Below are 21,733 nucleotides of genomic sequence, written 5' to 3'. Positions count from 1 at the left end.
GGTTGCCTAAAGACGTTAAGGCCTACGTCGCCGCTTGTGAAGTTTGTGCTAGGTCCAAGACTCCCAGGTCCCGACCAGAGGGCTTACTATGTTCTTTGCCCATTCCCCAGAGACCTTGGACCCATATCTCCATGTATTTTATCACCGATTTGCCTCCATCTCAAGGCAAGTCGGTGGTGTGGGTTATAGTAGACTGCTTCAGTAAGATGTGCCACTTTGTGCCCCTCAAAAAACTGCCCAATGCTAAGACGTTAGCTACCTTGTTTGTCAAACACATCCTGCGTCTCCATGGGATCCCTGTCAATATTGTTTCTGATAGAGGGGTACAATTTGTTTCATTGTTTTGGAGAGCCTTCTGTAAAAAGTTGGAGATTGATCTGTCCTTCTCCTCTGCCTTCCATCCTGAAACTAATGGCCAAACTGAGAGGACTAATCAGTCTCTAGAACAATATTTAAGGTGTTTTATCTCTGACTGTCAATATGATTGGGTCTCATTCATTCCCCTCGCCGAATTTTCCCTTAATAACCGGGTCAGTAACTCGTCAGGGGTCTCCCCCTTTTTCTGTAATTTTGGGTTTAATCCACGGTTCTCTTCCGTTTCACCTGGTAGTTCCAACAATCCCGTGGTAGAGGTCGTTCATTGAGAACTGTGCACAGTCTAGGCTCAGGTTCAGAAGAACCTAGATGCGTCCCAGAGCATACAAAAAACTCAGGCAGATAGAAAACGTTCTGCTAACCCCTTGTTTAAGGTCGGGGATCTGGTGTGGCTATCGTCTATAAATTTGCGCCTTAAGGTGCCGTCCAAGAAGTGTGCTCCACGGTTTATAGGGCCGTACAAGGTCATTGAAGTCCTCAATCCTGTCTCCTTCCGACTGGAGTTGCCCCCATCTTTTCGAGTACACGACGTGTTCCATGCCTCCCTCCTTAAACGCTTCTCCCCGTCCTTGGCTCCCTCGAGGAATCCTCCGGTCCCTGTTCTCACCCCTGAGGGGGCAGAATTCGAGGTGGCCAAGATTGTGGACAGCAGGATGGTCCAAGGCTCCCTCCAGTACCTGGTCCATTGGAGAAGATACGGGCCTGAGGAGAGGACTTGGGTACCCGCTCGGGATGTTCACGCTGGGATATTGGTCAGGAGGTTTCACCTTCGTTTCCCCAGTAAACCAGGTCCACTTAGAAAGGGTCCGGTGGCCTCTCATAAAAGGGGGGGGGGGTACTGTAAAGGATCTGCCAAGCACAGCTTCAGGGTTAATGCCCATAGATAATCAGTCTGCACCTGCTTCTATGTCTGTGAGACTGACTCCATCTTCCACCACTCAGGGTGGCAGGCTTGGGAGTGGGATCACAGCCTGGCCAGACGGAGCTAGCTCCTGCCCTCTGTCTATTTATACCTGCCTTTCCTGTTCCTCCTTTGCTTGTGATTCTTCTCATTTTGTTTCCTGGCCCTTTTGTCTCCTGGTTTGACTCGGCTTGTTTACTACTCTTGTTGCTCACGGTGTTGCCGTGGGCAACTGCCCCTTTCCCCCCTAGCTCTGTGTACCCTTGTCTGTTTGTCTGTCGTGCACTTATTGAGCGTAGGGACCGTCGCCCAGTTGTACCCCGTCGCCTAGGGCGGGTCGTTGCACGTAGGCAGGGACTGAGTGGTGGGTAGATTAGGGCTCACTTGTCTGTCTCCCCACCCCCGTCATTACAACTAGCCATCAACCAATGCTGTAAGCACATAACTTACTAGTGGAGCAGTGATGTTCTATCACCGACTTTCTGTTTCAGCACCACTTCTGCTGGACAGCTCCACCGTGCTGGATAGCTTTTATTCACAGAATGCTGATGCCCTATAGGCGTCTCCCTAGTTCAACACTACTATGCTGGACAGCACCACTTTTCTGTGACATCACTAATTTTCACCTGTTGGCAACCGGATATAAACCTCGTTCTGACATTTAGTTGTTAGCATTAAAGCCATGAGGAAGGACGTGGTATACGTCTGAAACGCGTAGGCACCTTACCTACATTTTCACCCTTGCATTCGGGAATGATCTTGTTTTAACTATCCAAATAAAATTGGAACTACGTTCTGTTTTAAACTTGACTGCGCTGGACCATCGACTTTTGTCCCCTTTTTTCCAGACCCATATATACCCAGTACAGATATTGTTGTAGATTTCACGTGCAGCCCTATGTAACACCTCTGATAACACAGTGATAGCTCTCTGAGTACAGATAATGCAGTAGATGTTACCTGTAGTCCTATGTAACACCACAGATAACACAGTAATAACGGAATACAGATAATGTAGTAGTGTTACCTGCAGTCCTATGTAACACCACAGATAACACAGTGATAACTCTCTGAGTACAGATAATGCAGTAGATGTTACCTGCAGTCCTATGTAACACCACAGATAACACAGTGATAACTCTCTGAGTACAGATAATGTAGTAGATGTAAGAGACAAACATATGCAGAGACACAGAGACACACACACACACACACACACACACACACACACACACACACACACACACTGTAACATAGACACATACAAACACAGAGACACATACTGTATACACACTACACACACATATGCACACAGACACTCACCATGTATCCTTGCTGACAGGATCACAAGTTTATTTCAGGCCCATAGCTTCCTCCTCTGCTTCTCGGCTGTTATTTACTCCGTGTGTGTAACAGCAGAGCACAGAGTAGAGGCAGAGCCCAGTGGCACCCCCTACATGCTGGGAGGGTGCAGCAAGGGAGTGGACCAGTCCAGTCCCCTGACCTGAGTCATCTGACCTCATGTCACTGACGTGAGGTCAAGTGACAGGTAGGGTGATTGGACTGGTCCACTCCCTGGCCGTCACAGACCTCAGTCAGAACGAAGCTGCGTGATTTCCTGGCTCTTCCTAAAGCTGCTGCAGGTGTCCGACATACAGGGCGCTTATAAGCAGCGATCAGCTGCTCTGCGGCGCCCCCCCCCCCTTCCCTACAACTTAATTGCGCCCGGGGCACATGCCTCACGTGTCCCCCCTAGCTACGCCCCTGCACATAGGATACCTGCTGCACAAACCACTCACACATTGGATACATGCTGTACATGCCACTCACCCATAGGATACATGCAGTACACGCCACTCACCCATAGGAAACATGCTATACACGCCACTCACACATAGGACACATGCTGTACACGACACTCACACATAGGGTACATGCTGTACACGCCACTCACACATAGGATACATGCTGTACACGTCACTCACACATAAGATACCTGCTGCACACGCCACTCACACATATGACACATGCTGTACACGCCACTCACACATAGGACACATGCTGTACACGCCACTCACACATAGGATACATGCTCTACACGCCACTCACACATAGGACACATGCTGTACACGCCACTCACACATAGGATACATGCTATACAGGCCACTCAAACATAGAATACATGCTGTACACGCCACTCACACATAGGATAAATGCTGTACACGCCACTCACACATATTACACATGCTGTACATGCCACTCACACCACACGCCACTCACACATAGGATAAATGCTGTACACACCACTTACATATAGGACACATGCTGTACACGCCACTCACACAGGATACATGCTGCACACACCACTCACACATAGGATACATGCTGTACACACCAACACCACTCACACATAGGATACATTCTGTACACACCACTCACACATAGGATACATGCTGTACACACCACTCACACATAGGATACATGCTGTACACACCACTCACACATAGGATACATGATGTACACGCCACTCACACATAGTACACATGCTGTACACGCCACTCACACATAGGATACATGCTGTACATGCCACTCACACATAGGATACACACTGCACACGCCACTCACACATAGGACACATGCTGTACAGGCCACTCACACATAGGATACGTGCTGCACACGCCTCTCACACATAGGATACATGCTGTACACACTACTCACACATAGGATACATGCTGCACACACCACTCACACATAGGATACATGCTGTACACGTCACTCACACATAAGATACCTGCTGCCCACGCCACTCACACAAAGGATACACGCTGTACACGCCACTCACACATAGGATATATGCTGTACACGCTACTCACACAAAGGACACATGCTGTACAGGCCACTCACACATAGGATACATGATGTACATGCCACTCACACATAGGATACATGCTGTACATGCCACTCACACATAGGATACGTGCTGTACACGCCACTCACACATAGGATACATGCTGTACAGGCCACTCACTCATAGGATACATGCTGCACACGCCACTCACACATACGATACATGCTGCACACGAAACTCACACATAGGATACACGCAGCACACGCCACTCACACATAGGATACTTGCTGCATGCGCCACTCACACATAGAATACATGCTGTACACGCCACTCACACATAGGATACATGCTGCACCCGCCACTCACACATAGGATACATGCTGCACATGCCACTCACACATAGGATACATGCTGTACACGCCACTCACACATAGGATATATGCTGTACACGCTACTCACACAAAGGACACATGCTGTACAGGCCACTCACACATAGGATACATGATGTACATGTCACTCACACATAGGATACATGCTGTACATGCCACTCACACATAGGATACATGCTGCACATGCCACTCACACATAGGATACATGCTGCACACGAAACTCACACATAGGATACATGCAGCACACGCCACTCACACATAGGATACATGCTGCATGCGCCACTCACACATATAATACATGCTGTACACGCCACTCACACATAGGATACATGCTGCACACGCCACTCACACATAGGATACATGCTGCACATGCCACTCACACATAGGATACATGCTGCACGCGCCACTCACACATAGGATACATGCTGTACACGCCACTCACACATAGGATACATGCTGTACACGGCACTCACACATAGGATACATGCTGTGCACGCCACTCACACATAGGATACATGCTGCACACACCACTCACACATAGGATACATGCTGTGAATAGAAGTGTATGACGCTGACAAATCAGCATACACTTCTCATCGTTCCCACCCAGCTTCTTTCACTGCAGAAATACAGCGTGACATCACCCACAGGTCCTTCAACCTTGTCATCGGACAAAGAAGATACATCGGCTCCAGGCGTCCAAAAGGTTAATATGCTCGTCTCTAGGGAGTTTGCTGTGCTTACCTGCACATGGTGATGCTGCTGCAAATTCAACTGTACTCTGACACCTGGAGCGGATGTGTCTTCTCTCTTCCGACGCCAAGGTTGAAGGACCTGCGGGTGACGTCACGCTGTGTCTGCAGTGAAAGAAGCTAGCTGGGAATGATGACGTCACCCACAGGTCCTTCAACCTTGGCGTCGGAAGAGAGAAGACACATCAGCACCAGGCGTCAGGGAGTACAGTGCAGGGTATGTGCAGGTAAGCATAGCAAACTCCCTAGAGGCGAGCATATTAACCTTTTGGACGCCTGGAGCCGATGTATCTTCTTTGTCCGACGACAAGGTTGAAGGACCTGTGGGTAACGTCACGCTGTATTTCTGCAGTAAAAGAAGCTGGGTGGGAACGATGAAAAGTGTATGATGCTGATTTGTCAGCGTCATACACTTCTATTCACAACGCCCAGTTGGTAAATTAAGTAAACACGCCCAGTTGGTAAAAACACAATACACACCCAGTTGGAAATACGAGAAAACACGCCCAGTTGTCCATTTAAATGCTCATTTGCATAAATATAAAATTGCTCATAACTTGGGCAAAAATTATTGTTTTTTTAAAAAAAAAAACAACGTTACTGTTTTCTACATTGCAGCGCTGATCACATGCATAGGGATTTGATAATCTGGTGACAGAGCCTTTTTAAGTTGTGAAGTGGCTTTGAGGGCCTTATATATTAGAAACCCCCAAAAAGTCACCCCATTTTAAAAACTTCACCCCTCAATGTATTCAAAACAGCATTTAGAAAATGTCTTAACCCCTTAGTGACCAACAATACGCCTTTTTACGTTTGTCACTAAGGGGCCTTACGCTAGGCTGACACCTTTTCACGTGAGCCTAGCCTAAGTCCTGCACGGGTCTCCCGTGCAGGCTGGAGCCGGGGCTCAGCTGTCTAATGACAGCTGAGCTCCTGCTCCAACACCCGCGATCGAAGTTTACTTCGATCGCGGCCGTTTAACCCGTTAAATGCCGCCGTCAATAGCGACCGCGGCATCTAACTTTGTTTACAGAGGGAGTGAGCTCCCCGTCACCCATCGGCGGCCCGCAAATGCTATAACGGGTCTCCGATGGGGTGTCATGGCAGCCGGGGGCTTGATAAAAGCTCCCAGGTCTGCCCTGGACACATGCCTGTTAGGACGTGCCGGAGGCACGTCCTAACAGATTGCCTGTCAGATTTACACTGACAGGCAATAATGCTCTGGTATACGAAGTATACCAAAGCATTATAGCAGCGATCTGAAGATCGCACAGTAAAGTCCCCTAGTGGGACTAATAAAAGAAGTAATCAATGTGAAATAAAGATTATTAATAAAAAGTACAGTAAAAAAATAAATAAAACCATTTTTTTCCATAAAAAGTGGTTTTATTTAGTAAAAGTGTAAAAAAATAATAACAGTACACATATATGGTATCACCGCGACCGTAATGACTCCATTAATAAAGTTAATATGTAATTTAAACCGCAAAGTGAACACCGTAAAAAAAAAATGCAAAAAACAATGGCGAAATTACAATTTTTATCCATTGCCCCCCAAAAAAGTCATAATAAAAATGAATCAATAAGTCCCATGCACCCCAAAACAGAACCAATCAAAACTACGTCTCGTCCCGCAGAAAACAAGCCCAAACAATCAATACATTGATGAAAAAATTAAAAAGTTATGGCCCTTGGAAAGCGACGATGCAAAACAAATAATTTTAGTTCAAAAGTGTTTTTATTGTGCAAAAGTCGTAAAACTTAAGAAACCTCTACATATGTGGTATCGGTGTAATCGTACCGACCCATAGAATAAAGGTAACATGTTATTTACGTCGCACAGTGAACGGCGTCAATTTAAAAACGCATAGAACAATGGCGGAATTTCAGTTTTTTTTTATAAACCCCCCAAAAAAAGTTAATAAAAGTTAATAAAAAAATTATATGTACCCAAAAATGGTGCTATTAAAAAGTACAACTAATCCCGCAAAAAACAAGTCCTCATACAGCTATGTAGACGAAAAAATAAAAAAGTTATAGCTCTTTGAATGCGACTATAGAAAAACAAATAAAATAGCTTGGTCATTAGGGCTTAAAATGGGCTGGTCACTAAGGGGTTAACCCTTTAGACATTTCACAGGAATTAAAGCAAAGTAGAGGTGAAATTTACAAATTACATATTTTTTAAAATACATTTTTAATACAATTTTTTTTATAACACAGAAGGTTTTATCAGAGAAATGCAACTCAATATTTATTGCCCAGGTTCTGCAGTTTTTGGAAATATCCCACATGTGGCCGTAGCGTGCTACTGGAATGAAGCACTGGCCTCAGAAGCAAAGGACCACCTAGAGGATGTTGGGGCCTTACTTTTATTAGAATATATTTTAGGCACCATGTCAGGTTTGAAGGGCTCTTGAGGTGCCAAAACAGTGAAAATCCCCCAAAAGTGACCCCATTTGGGAAACTACACACCTCAAGGAAATTATCTAGGGGTATAGTGAGCATTTTGACCGCACAGGTTTTTTAAAGAAATTATTGGAATTAGGCCGTGAAAATTAAAATTTTTTCAAAGAAAATGTAGGTTTCCACAAGGACTAAAGGAGAAAAACCACTGCAAAATTTGTAAAGCAATTTCTCCCGAGTAAAACAATACCCCACATGTGGTAATAATTGGCTGTATTGAGACACGGCAGGGCTTAGAAGGGATGGAACGCCATTTGGCTTTTGGAGCTCAAATTTAGCAGGAATAGTTTGCAGAGGCGATGTCACAATTACAAAGCCCCTGAGGGGATAGAACAGTGGAAACCCCCCCCCACAAGTGACCCCATTTTGGAGACTACACCCATTGAGGAAATTATCTAGGGGTATAATGAGCGTTTGGACCCCACAGGTCTTTGCTGAAATTATTGGAACTAGGCCCTGAAAATAAAAATCTATATTTTTTCAAAGAAAATGTAGGTTTAGCTAATTTTTTCTCCTTTCCACAAGGACTGAAGGAGAAAAAGCACTGCAAAATTTGTAAAGCAATTTCTCCCGAGTAGAACAATACCCCACATGTGGTAATAAGTGGCTGTTTAGACACACGGCAGGGCTTAGAAGGGAAAGAGCGCTATTTGGCTTTTGGAGATCACATTTAGCAGGAATGGTTTGCAGAGGCCATGTCACATTTGCAAAGCTCCTGAGGGGACAAATCAATGAAAACGCCCAAAAGAAACTACACCTCTTGAGGAATTCATCTAGGGGTGTAGTAAGCATTTTGACCCCACAGATGTTTCATAGAATTTATTAGAATTGGGCAGTGAAAATAAAAACAATCCTTTTTCTTCAATAAGACGTAGCTTTAGCGCAAAATTTTTCATTTTCCCAACAAATAAAGGAAAAAAAGAACACAACATTTGTAAAGAAATTTCTCCCAAGCACGGCAATACCCCATATGTGGTCATAAACTGCTGTTTGGGCACACGGCAGGGCTCAGAAGGGATGGAGCGCCATTTGGAGTGCAAATGTTGCTGGATTGGTTTCTGGGCGCCTATGGGCCCAAAACAGTGGAAACCTCCCGGAAGTGACTCAATTTTGGAAACTACACCCCTCAATGCATTTACCTAGGGGTGTAGTAAGCATTTTAACCCTGCAGGTGTTTTGTAGAATTTAGTGTGCACTCGATGTTGCAGAGTGAAAATGGGAGTTTTTCCATAGATATGCCAATATGTGGTGCCAAGCTTGTGCCACCATAACAAGACAGCTCTCTAATTATTATGCAGTGTTTCCCGGTTTTAGAAACACTCTACATGGGGCCCTAATCTTTTGCCCTGACATTCGACCAGGCTCAGGAGTGAAAGTGTACCATGTAAAATTGAGGCCTAATTTGTCGATTTACAAAGTATTGGTTCACAACTGCAGAGGCTCAGATGTGGAATAATAAAAAGAAACCCCTGAGAAATGACCCCATTTGGAAACTACACCCCTCAAGGCATTTATTAAGGGGTGTAGTGAGCATTTTCACTCCACAGGTCTTTTCCATAAATGATTGCAATGCGGATGGTGCAAATTAAAAATTAATATTTTTCCCTAGATATGCCATTTCAGTGACAAATATGTCATGCCCAGCTTATGCCACTGGAGACACACACCCCAAAAATTGTTAAAAGGGTCTCCCGGGTATGAAGATGCCATATATGTGGAAGTAAACTGCTGTTTGGGCACATTGTAGGGTTCAGAGCGGAGGGAGCGCCATTTGGCTTTTTGAGAGCGGATTTTGCTTGGTAGTAGATTTGTTTGATTATTGCTGGTGTTTCCATTTATAATGTGGGGCACATGTAAGCTGGGCAGAGTACATCAGGGACATAGTCAGGTGGCATAATAATGGGGTAAAAAAGCAATAAAATGATCCATAGATGTGTGTTACGCTGTGAAGCAATCCTTTCTGCACAGGCCGGTGTCGCACTGATATATGGCGTCCTTTATTATCCCCCTTTTGGTCCACACTCCGCACCTTTGCAGTTTGGGGAATTTTGCTGGGAAAGTGTTGTCCTGGTATAATACGGGCACCCTCGCTTCCAGCAGATATGTTTGGGCCCTGCCCTTCCTGGTTCCCTAATTTTAGGTCCTTGGTAAATCGCCTCTTGAAACAGAAGAAATGTTCCCCTCGGGCCGGCACAACTGCATATTTTTTCTTTCCTGACTTATTGGAGCCTTAACTAATTTTATTTTTTCATAGACGTAGTGGTATGAGGGCTGTTTTTTTGCTGGACGAGCTGTAGTTATTATTGGTACCATTTTGAGGTACATGTGACTTTTTGATCACCTTTTATCCTATTTTTTGGGAGGCCAGGTAAACAAAAAAATACAATTCTGGCATAGTTTTTTTTTAGGTTTTTTTTATACAGCGTTCACCAAGCATTATAAATTACATGTTAACTTTATTCTGCGGGTCCGTACGATTCTGGCGATACCTAATTTCTAGCACTTTTTTATGTTTTACATTTTTTTGCACAATAAAATTACTTTTGTAAAAAGAATGTATTTTTTCTGTCGCCAAGTTGTGAGAACCATAACTTTTTTACTTTTTTGTCGACGGAGCTGTATGAGGGCTTGTATTTTGCGAGACGAGCTATAGTTTTTATAGGTACCATTTTTGGATACGTGCGACTTTTGATCACTTTTTATTCCAATATATGTAGGTCAAAGTGACCAAAAAACAGAAACTCTGGAACGTTTTTTTTTTACGTTGTTCACCGTGTGCAATAAATAATATTATATTTTGATACCTCAGGTCGTTACAGTCCCGGCGATACCAAATACGTATGGTTTATTATTATTTTTCAATAATAAAGGACTTGATAAGTGAAAAAGGGCGATTGTGTTTTATTTTATTACTTGAAACTTTTATTGTTTTCAAACTTTTATTTTTTTCACTTTTTTTATACTTTTTTTTACACTAGGGGACTTGACGGTCCAACTGTCAGCTTTAGTTTTTTTCTAATACATTGCACTACCTACGTAGTGAAATGTATTAGATCTGTCAGTTATTCACTGACAGCAAGCCGATTAGGCTTCGCCTCCCGGCGGGGCCTAATCAGCTTCCGTAATGGCAGAGCAGGAGGTCATTGTGTCTCCTGTTGCCATAGCAGCAGTCGCAAGTCCTGATTGCCTGTCAGGGCTGGCGATCTGCTAGCAACCGCTAAGATGCAGCAATCGCTTTCGATTGCTGCATCAAAGGGGTTAATGGCAGGGATCGGATCCTACCATTTCATGTGGATGTCAGCTGTAATATATCGCTGACCTCCACCGCTGATGACGCTGGATCAGCTCCTGAGTCGGCGCCATCTTGCCGGCGGCTACGGAAGCCGATCAGGCTCCGCCGCTGTACGGATCTTGACCGGCTTCTGTGCTAGGCAGACTGGGAGGCCAGTATTAGGCCTCCGGTTGCTATTGCAGCCACCGGAACCCCGGCAATTTCATTGCTGTTGTTCCAATGAGCTGCAAACAGGTTAAATGTAGCGATCACGTTTGAACTCTGCATTGAAGGGGTTAATGGCGGGGATCAAAGCTAATTTTGGTCCCCGCCATTACAGCCGGATGTCAGATACAGCTGAGATCCGGCGATGATGCCACCGACTCAGCTTCTGAGCCGGTGCCAATTATTTGGCGTAAGTATATGACATTTTGCGGGAAGCACTGGCTTTCCATGTCGTATACTTACGACAAATGTCGGGAAGGGGTTAAGCTTTCTATGCATTTAAACGTCTTTTCTCCTATCCATATGGGACTGTTAATCAATGGATACAACAACTGGGGTAATACTATCATTTTAATTACGGCTATTCGATCTGCCATAGAAAGGGGTAACCTATTCCATATCTTAATTTTTGGGTGAGAATTTTGTAGCGGGTGTCGATCCACGTAGGGTAGTCTCTTCAATCAACCCATCGGGTTGACCACCAGATCATGGGTGCAGGGGATTTAACAGGTGAGTAATGGCTGTTTTTTTCATTTCAAAACATTCCATGTAACTAGTTTAATTTCTCGGACATTCCTTTTAAGGAAATATTTATCGGGGCACAATGCACCATTTCTGGGCGCTGTATCCAATGTTTATCTGGACAGTCGCCTGGTTATATTTCTGGACTTTGTATGCACTATTTACCTGGATGCTGGGTAATAATTATGTGAGTTAGAAACAGGAGGACCTGCAATCTCATCAACATTGTCCTTTCCTCATAAAATGTTCTTCTTGAGACATCTGATGGATTACTCTGAAAATATGGCGTAGATGCCAATCAAGGTCCAAAGGTTGACATACTCAATGGCCTCCAGGATCTGAATTTTACCTTTTTCTTTCTCTAACCCATTTCTCTAGGAGTCATATATAAAGGTTGGGTCTATGGAGCCCAGATGAGCTACATTAGCAACTTTGAATGAGCAGCCTCAGAGACATTCAGCTCCAGGATGGTCTGTGCCAGATAAGTAGTGGTTCAGAACGCACTGGACGATGTAGGTGCACGAATAGGGTCCCAACCCAATCGTAGTCAAAATAAGTATTTGGCACACAAAGCTGAAGTTTAAAGAAGAAATCTTGATTTTTTTTCAAGTGGTTGTAGATGCCAGAGGCTTAGTGCGACGCTTCGGTCATTACATGACCTTCATCAGGCACTGTGCCGTTCTGGTTGCTGGTACATCCAGTAGTTGGCGCTTCGTTCCGAATGGCGGCTGACCGCTGTAGTTGGCGCACTTGAGATTTCTTAAAACTTTGGCTTTGAGTGCCGAATACTTATTTTGGTCTGTGTCAGATGTTAGGGATGAAGTCTACAACTGGCCAGACCACCTATCTTTCCTTCGCTCTGGAAATATAGGACAGTCCACGAGGCAGCACATCATGTCTGGTCAATTCCCCTACTACTCTGTACACTAACATCTTCAAAAGAGAAGAGGAAGGTGCAGATGTGACGTTCAGGTTAGGTTTTTGCAGTATTGAAGTTGTATTGTGCTCCCCTTGGAGCGCTGTGCAAAGGCAAAACTCCTTTATTGGAATGATCTATAGATGGTTGGTACTCTATTTGGGTGCGCAGGCTTAGTTTGTTGTGTGCTCACTTGGCTAGGTCGGCATTAATGAGTGAAATGTATACAGTACCTTAGGAAAATACAGTGTGAGACAAAGATGATAACAGGAGCGCTCCCTAGAGTAATACCTTGAAAAAAAATGTCAATTAGTCTTCTCACCTTTTAAACCTCTTTGTTGATAAGAACATCGACTGGATGCAGTTGTCTCTCTTTTTGTAGCTTCTTGTTCTTCTGACACGGAGTACAGTATGTCTCAGGCTGGGGGATTTCTTTGCTGGACTTCAATGAATCAGTGACCATGTCCACAATTGATTACACAGGTATAATATAGATTTTATGAAAGTTCTTTGGAATTAAAACAAATTATTTTTATGTATTTGTCTATCCATTTTTATTAGAAATACAATAAATACATTGAGGTATGTTTTTATTGACATGTGTTGCTATCAGCCAGACAGGAAAAAAATATGGATGGCCTTGGGAATCTGTAGAGGCAGCTGTTCTACAGGAAAGGGAGTGCAGAGACCCTACCAAACAGGACGAGGGGAGGAAGTCCATTGCCGGGCATCTGAAGAGACTTGCCATTAAACACCCAAAACCATTGTACTTCACCGCAGCCCTGCGAATCATGGACAAGGCTTCATTTTCAAAGACTTCTGGACAGTTGTCTTTTAATTGGATGGATCTTAAAAACCCCTTCTGGACAGTGGGGGATGGGAAGGAGGAGGTGTGGACGGATGACGTTCCGGCATTCTTAGATGGACATTAGTGGTTCATATCTGCTGCCTCTTTAGCGTAGAGACCTTGATCTGGCACATCCCTTTCCATGGCTGACGTTCTCGACACCAGGGCTTCCTCCTGCTGATGTTGTACGGTACATTCCCTTCAGTTCTGAAACAAGAATAAATAAAATGTCCTAGTGAAGAGTTGCTCTCTTGAAGATATTCCCCGTGACCCACACCAAGACCCTTTATCTGCCAGGTAGGTAGATAGTGCGTTCTATGTTCAACTAAGATACAAAATTCACAAGTAAATCTGCTCAACTAAGATGCGGTTAACACAAAGGTTTCAAAACGGGGACAGATAGGGCGCCAAGCGATGGTAGAATTTTATTTAAATACGCGTTTCTGGCACGACTTGTCCCTTTATCTGATCTTAACCTGACGAAGGGACCAGTCAAGTTTAGTCCCGGACTAGTCCGGTCCAGAAATACAGTCAAATTAAAATGGGTTTTACTTTACTGTCCACGTGTGAAGTATTTGTGTTACCCGCTGCTTACCAATTTTTAAAGGGGAACTCCAAGAAAAATTTGTCATGCAATCAAAGGCGCAGTGCCCACCCAAACTACATCGCAGGATTTTATTTAAAAAATTGGCTGTTATCTATTGGATTACTCCAATATGTAAAGGCCAATATCACTAACAGCTAACAGCCAATATCACTAACAGCTAACTAACAGCTCCTGGCTCAGCCAGCAGAGGTGGGGTCCGGAGCCGAATGGGACCCAGAGCTGCTGAAGGAGCGGGAAGTACATAAAGGGGATTTGTCCGGGGGTCTGAATACATTTTAGGGTTTGGTATTAAAGGGGTTTTCCAGGCTTTATAAAAATTGTAATTAAAACTGAAAATTGCACCATTTAGTAAGGACAGTATAGAGGGAGGGTATTGCCTGCAGAAGTGATCTAAGTAAGTATGGCACGTGACCACTGTGGCCAGTGATTGACTAGTTCGATCATGTGCCGATACGGGACATCACTGGTCCAGCCTGTGTAAACAGGCCGGCAGGGGATTGTGAACCGCCGGCACTGGAGCCGCAGAGAATTAGAAGGTGGGTATTCACCTTCTAATTCTCTGCGGCTCCAGTGCCGGCGGTTCACAATCCCCTGCCGGCCTGTTTACACAGGCTGGACCAGTGATGTCCCGTATCGGCACATGATCGAACTAGTCAATCACTGGCCACAGTGGTCACGTGCCATACTTACTTAGATCACTTCTGCAGGCAATACCCTCCCTCTATACTGTCCTTACTGCAAGGTTTTTATAGTGAGGACAGAATACAGGGAATATCTGGTACACAAAGTGTATTCTCACTAACCCTGCCCCATGACAAGCCATGCCCAATGAACCACGTTCTGTCAAAGGTAGGCCCTATCAAGTCCTGTCTCAATCCATCTGAAACCGAAGTGTCCCTAGAAAGAAATTCCAAATATTGTCAACTATGCTATATTAGGGTATAGTATGAAGAATCAGTGCAGTAGGGTCTATATACTACTATATACACAAAGCTGCCATGTGCTGAACATTGCAAAACACCCTTTTCATAAAAGAGCGTTAATTCCAGTCCTGCAGTCACCCTGATGACCTTATACTGTGCCAGTACTTGAGGTAGGTGTGCCCCTTTATATATTACTTGCAGCCAGAATTGGCACCGGGATTATCAGCTCATTGACGAATTCTTGAGGTCACATTTGTGTCTTGATGTCACCAGTCTGAACCAATCCTACACCACTTGCTCTTTATAGAATTTTCAGAAAAAAAAATTCCCCTAGCAATAAATACTGCATGTAAATAATATTCTCATCACAGTACAACAACAAATAAATGGAAAAAGAGCCATATCCCTATTAGGTCCCGCGGACATCATAGAGGTGGTCCTTGACTTCCAGTCCTGCAGTCACCATGAAGACTTTGTGCTGTCAGTGCAGGCAGAATAAAACTGACATGGTGACAATGTAATGTTTTATATGTACTACTACTCCCTGTACTGACTGATAGTAGAGAGAATGGACTAAGCTGAAGGATTCCCGACTCTTATCAATTCTTTAAATAGGGAATATGCCCTGAATACTAACCCCAAATTTATATTACATTTATAGTAGGACAGATTTACTATTCAAATTGAGCCAGAATTATGGCGTACATGTTGTGCGCCATATTTATTAATTGTTTTAGACACATTTTGCGGCGTGCTTGACAAGGGGCGTGGCCTAGAATAAAGGGGCGTGTCTTAAACTAAGCCAACCAAGAGGTGGTATAAGGAAGAGAAAAGTGTCTAACATGTCTAGCAAAATCTATCATACATCGTGCACCACTGTGATAAATTTGGCGCAATTTCTGACTTCCTTGTATCAGTTTACACTGTGTAAAACTCAGATAGTTTTAGGCCCCATGCACACTAACTTATTTTTGCGGCCGCAATTCACCCGCAAATCTGCAGGTGAATTGCGACCCCATTCATTTCAATGGGCCCATGCATACGACCTTGGTTTCCACGGTCCATGCATTGCCCAGGAACCTGGACCGCAAAAACAACGGACATGTCTTATTACGGTCGTGTTTTGCGGTACAGGCTCATAGAAAATAATGCACGCGGTCATATGCACGGCCCGCGATTTGAGGGTGGCCGTGGGTGACACTCCGCGGACGTACGAGCCGCAAGTCACGGTCAATGCACCTCACTACGGTCGTGTGCATGAGGCCTTAGTAAATCTGCCCCATGGTAATACCAGTGACAGCCCGCTCTTTCCCGGTGGGGTACAGTCCTCCGCACATCTTCATCCACGTCTCATCTTGTATGTGCCGGTTACTTTTCTCCTTATACCTGAGAAGTAACAAAAATAACATCAGAAACTAAAAAAACACAATTCCAAGTATTTCTCCCCATTTCTAAAATAACATTTCCTGCAGGTGAATAATGGAAAATATAAAGATATAAATATATTCAGGCCTATGTGTCTGTCCAGGGGGTCAGTGAGGGTCCTGCCTGTTATATGTGGGGAGGTCGTGCTGCACAATAACGGAGGGGAAAATGTCTGTACATCAATATATATTTGTCTCTAGGAGCCCCTACAAAGTCTCAGTGAGGGCCCTGTCTGTTATACGGGGGGAGCTTGTATACAGCGTTAGTAACAGGCATGTCACTCCAGTATAGATATTTTGGGTGCCGGTTCTTCGACCTCACTGTCCATAGTTTAATTAAACACCTTAAGAAAATGGATCATCACTAAGAAGTTTTATTTAAAGGGGTACTCCCATCTTACTATTTCTCTGGGACTCACACCTATGTGGAAAACGGAGGTCTCTCCCTGACCCTGTCCTGCTTTGTTCCCAGATCCCTGTCCCGTCTAATGGCTGCTGATTCCAGGTGGAGAATGATTTCGGAAAGGCCTCGCACGTCCCTCTCTCTATTCTGTTCTATGGAAGTTTCGGAAACAGCTGAGCGCTGTTGAACTATTTGCGTAACTCCCATAGTACAGAACGGAGAGAGCTGCGTGCATGCGCATAGGTGGATATCACATAAACGTCTGAGATGGAGAAAACCCTCTAAAGAGATTATTTCATTAAAGGGGTTGTACATAATTAGAAAAATAGAGCTGACGTCTTCCAAAAACAGAGCCACACCTGTCCACAGGTGATGTGCGGTGTGTGGACAACTTAGCCCTATACAATTCAATACAGAAAAGCTGCAATACCACACACAGCCTCTGGACAGAGGTGGCGCAGAGCTTCCATTTGGGTCATAGAGAGGGTCTCCAGCGTGATACCCCCCTCTATGATATCTAAATACCCTTATAGGGCATTTCAGGTGTAACCAGAAGTTAAGGTGATACAAAAAAATATTCCATACATGAGATTTCCTTAATGGAGATATTGTAACAATAATTACTGAAAATATGTAATTGACTTTTTCCTCCATTGTAGGAATAGAACCCGAGAAGTGACATTTTGGACTACGGAACAGTCGATCCTCCGGATGAAATGCTGTGTGGTTGGAGCGCAGTCCCAGGAGCGCTGGTGTTGTTCTGCTGATCCATGTTCTTCTTATCTGGAGCTTGTATACAGAACACGCGATCCTTCTGGTCCGACCTACTAACATATATAAGCACAGCCTAAACACACAAGTAATGATATATAATGACATAACATTAACATAACATTACTATGTATCAGCCCTGATACGTCAGTCTCATCATATTTCTGGGGTCCCCGCACACAGGATATACGTTACCTCCTGTGATGATGTCACTTCCCTGTATTTCCTGTATGACATGGCTGCTCTTCCTCTTCCCGTTTCCCTTTCTGATGTATTTCCTCTTCCTGTGTGATAAGACGTGTGCTGTTGCCTCCTGCTGTGTATAACACGAGATGTAACATGTCTTATAAAACATGTAAATAATAATCGCAGAAAGCAAAAAAGATTTTGTTCATTTCCATTCACATCAATGGTTATTTGTTTGCAGCCGTTTTTCTGAGCCATACTTGTCTGTTTTTAGAATCAACTACAGGGAGATTTGAGATGTGGTTTGAGAATTTCTTTCCTATGTAAACCCCACCGATAAGGACAGCTAAGAAGCCTCAGTTATCAGCGAGCGACCCCATCATTAGACTAAGCAGAGTGCCCCCATACAGTGCCAGCAGAGTATTGTCCCTTAAACAGTGCCAGTATACTGCCCCCTCATAAACAACACTACCAGCAGAGACCCCCTCAATAAACCATATTGCCAGCAAAGTGCCTCCAATAATTAGTGCCAGCAGACTGCCCCCAATAACCACTACAAGCAGAGTTCCCCCTCACAAATAGTCCCAGCAGAGTGCCTTCCTTTATGCAGCTACATCATGTAAGATCTTCCCTAGTTTGGAAGTCTCCAGGACAATCTGGGAGAGAAGACAAGTGTGATGTAACCTGGTTGCAGTGTGTAAATGTAGCCTGAAACATCACGTGTAGCCCCTAAGTCTATGTTCACATGTTACATATTTATTGCAGATTTCCATGGTCAAATTGACACATAAAGTATGAATGTGAATAGGGTTCTAGAAAACTGCATAAACTTGCAGCAGTAACAATCTGCAGTAGATTGTAATGCAAAGGATGCACAGCCAAATATGCTGCAAAAGCCACATGTAATATATGGAGAAATATTAGGCCTAGTTCACACAGAGTTTTTTTGGAGCGTTTTTTTAAGTGGAAAACGCATCGAAAACCGCACCAAAAAACGTCCGAAAACTAATCTTATTGATTTCAATGGGATGCAGAGGCGTTTTTCCCACGAGAAAAAAACACTCACAGGAAAAAGCAGCGTCAAGCCCTTTCTTCAAGCGTTTCCGTCTCTGACCTCCCATTGCCATCAATGGGAGGCAAAGAAAATGGTTTTCGCAGCATTTTTGCCTGCGGTGCTCAATGGCCGTGGTCGAAAAATGCGTAAAAAAAGCGGCAGAAGGAATTTTGAGGCAGATTTTTCCACCTGCAAAAAACTTGGTGTGTAAACAGGGACTTCGTGTCCACATGTGACCTACTCTATCCAATCACAGCTGTAATTCCAGCCAAGGCTGCCTAAGATTATGTTCACACCCCCCACTTCTCCTGCGGTTTGGCCGCTGCAGCCCGATGAGGAGGGATTATAACTAGAAATTGTGGATATAAAGAACATGCAGAGGTTTCTGTGTGACAGTCTAAGGGCATGACCAGACGTGGCGGAGTTCTGCATACACTGTCCGCATCAATGCCGCACATAATCTGCGTTGCAGATTCTGTCGCGGCTTTGCCTAAAATGGGCATTAAATTGATGCGGACTGGCCGTTGCGTATTGAGGGGGAAAGGGCTTCCCTTCTCTCTATCAGTGCAGGATAGAGAGAAGGGACAGCCCTTTCCCTAGTAAAAGAAAAAGAAATTCATACTTACCCGGCCGTTGTCTTGGTGACGCGTCCCTCTTTCGACATCCAGCCCGACCTCCCTGTATGACGCGGCAGTTCATGTGACCGCTGCAGCCTGTGATTGGCCTGTGATTGGCTGCAGCCGTCACTTGGACTGAAACGTAATCCCGGGAGGCCGGACTGGAGGAAGAAGCAGGGAGTTATGGGTAAGTATGAACTTCTATTTTTTTTACAGGCTGATGTATATTGTGATCGGATGTCACTGTCCAGGGTGCTGAAACAGTTACTGCCAATCGTTTAACTCTTTCAGCACCCTGGACAGTGACTATTTACTGACATCGCCTATTAACGCTCCTGTAATTACGGGTGCACACACGTAATCACCCGTAATTACGGGAGCCCCATTGACTTCCTCAGTCTGGCTGTAGATCTAGAGATACATAGGTTTAGCCAGAATGAAGAACTATCATGTTAGTAAAACCAGTACGCTCCGCAGCACACATAACATCTGCGGACTTCATTGCGGAATTTTCACTCTCCATTGAAGTCAATGGAGAAATTCCGCAATGAGTCCGCAACAAGTCCGCTACACGTCCGCAACAGCCAGTGTATGCTGCGGACACCAAATTCCGCACCACAGCCTATGCTCCGCAGAATTGTCCGCAACGTGTAAACGAACCCAACTAAAAAGCTGTGGAAAGCAATGGAGAAACGTGTACGCTGCGGATTTCCGCTGCGGACTATCCGCAGCGGAATTGCAGAGCAATTCCGCCACGTCTGGTCATGCCCTAAGGCTCTGTTCACATCTGCATTGGGGTCCCGTTCTGACGTTCCCGTCAGAGGTTTCCGTCAGAACAGGACCCTGAGCAGACACAAACTGACACCGACGGAAACCAGGGGTTTCTGTTTCCATCACCATTGATTTCAGTAGTCGACTAAGCTATTGCTTCCGGCAAAACGAAGGGTCCGGAGCACAAAAGAGACAAACGGAAACCACGGGCACCGGCTCCGTCACCATTGAAATCAATGGTGATGGAAACGGAAACCCCTGGTTTTCGTCGGTGTCTGCTCAGGGTCCCGTTCTAACGGAAACCTCCGACGGAACGTCAGAACGGGACCCCAACGCAGATGTGAACAGAGCCTAATATGGATGAGAAAGGGGAGGTGGGACTACTCATTTATTATGCCCTGATACTGAACTGGTATTACTAGTATTATACCCTGTTCTATGAACTCTACCCGCTGGAGTACCCCAAAGATGCTTGTACCACTGATCGAGGTGCTATGTGTTTTGTAGTAAAATTAAATTGGTATTTGATTATTTTTTTTACAGTTAATATTTATTAAAAATTCTGTTTTAAAGTTTTTTGCCTGGCAGTGATAGTTTGATATTTGTCCAAAACCTATTTATTTCCATATTTCATGGATATTATGAGGTGGGACTACTCACCTAACCAGTATGTTCCTGACGGGAGCTGCATGCGTCCATCTCATCAAGTCTCCGATCTCCTGGCAGCTCCACTTTGTACAGATCCTACAATGAAAATCTATGCAAAAAGTTTACACCAAAAAAACAGAAAATTCTACTGCGGAACCAGGATTGTTGTTGTGTGGCAGGGCTGCACCTCGCCCTTCTGCTGCCGGAGGTAAACAGTGAAATAGCGCCCCCACCTGCATCACCATAGAGTGGCCATGTGGGGTAGAGAAAAGATAGCAAAGAAAATATAGAAAACCTTTATGTTTACATGTAGTAGAAATCTATTTAATACAAGTGAATAATATTTATAAAAATCGTAATCACATGCTGCGTTAGGCCTCATTCCCACGACAGGGTTTCCCGGCCGGGTGCCGGCCGTTCATAAATCGGCCGGCACCCGACTGCATTAGGAATAATAGACCCCTAATGGGGCTATTCACACGACCGATTTTTTGACGGCCGGGTAAACCGGCCGTCAAAAAATAGGACATGCTCTATCTTCGGCTCCCTGCTGCGCTGGCTCCCTTCCCCTGCTTGTTTTAAAAGCACCCTGGCCCGGCGACACCTTCGATGGCGCCGCTAGCAGCTGCTGCGGCTGCTACTACTGCAGCGATGCCACTATCGCAGAGCAGGGAGGTATCTCCCCGCTCTGCTATGTGCTGGCCGCACTTTAGCTCCTTGAAGGAGCGGAATCCCCGTGTTTTCGGTGATTCCGCTCCTGGACAGAGCGCTTGATGTCTCTGTCCATATCTGGGCATTGACATCAGGGGAAACTCCT

General features: G+C 44.8%; 1 long non-coding RNA gene across 2 annotated transcripts; it reads right to left on the bottom strand.

The window, feature by feature from the left end:
* Nucleotides 1-13,211: 13,211 nt before the first annotated feature.
* Nucleotides 13,212-21,317, bottom strand: LOC142699130 (uncharacterized). Of its 2 annotated transcripts, XR_012866006.1 has the most exons (5): nucleotides 20,929-21,317; nucleotides 17,836-17,956; nucleotides 17,494-17,696; nucleotides 16,334-16,428; nucleotides 13,212-13,719 (listed from the first exon to the last, which is right to left on the bottom strand). It is a non-coding gene; the product is annotated as an uncharacterized LOC142699130 (long non-coding RNA). The 2 variants fall into 2 exon arrangements; XR_012866005.1 differs by lacking the exon at nucleotides 20,929-21,317 and having other exon boundaries at nucleotides 17,836-20,302.
* Nucleotides 21,318-21,733: the final 416 nt, after the last annotated feature.

The sequence above is a fragment of the Rhinoderma darwinii genome, unplaced genomic scaffold, assembly GCF_050947455.1.
Source record: "Rhinoderma darwinii isolate aRhiDar2 unplaced genomic scaffold, aRhiDar2.hap1 Scaffold_131, whole genome shotgun sequence".
Lineage (NCBI taxonomy): Eukaryota > Metazoa > Chordata > Amphibia > Anura > Rhinodermatidae > Rhinoderma > Rhinoderma darwinii.
The sequence above is the reverse complement of the archived record's forward strand: the minus strand, read 5'-3'. Positions and strand labels throughout refer to the sequence as shown.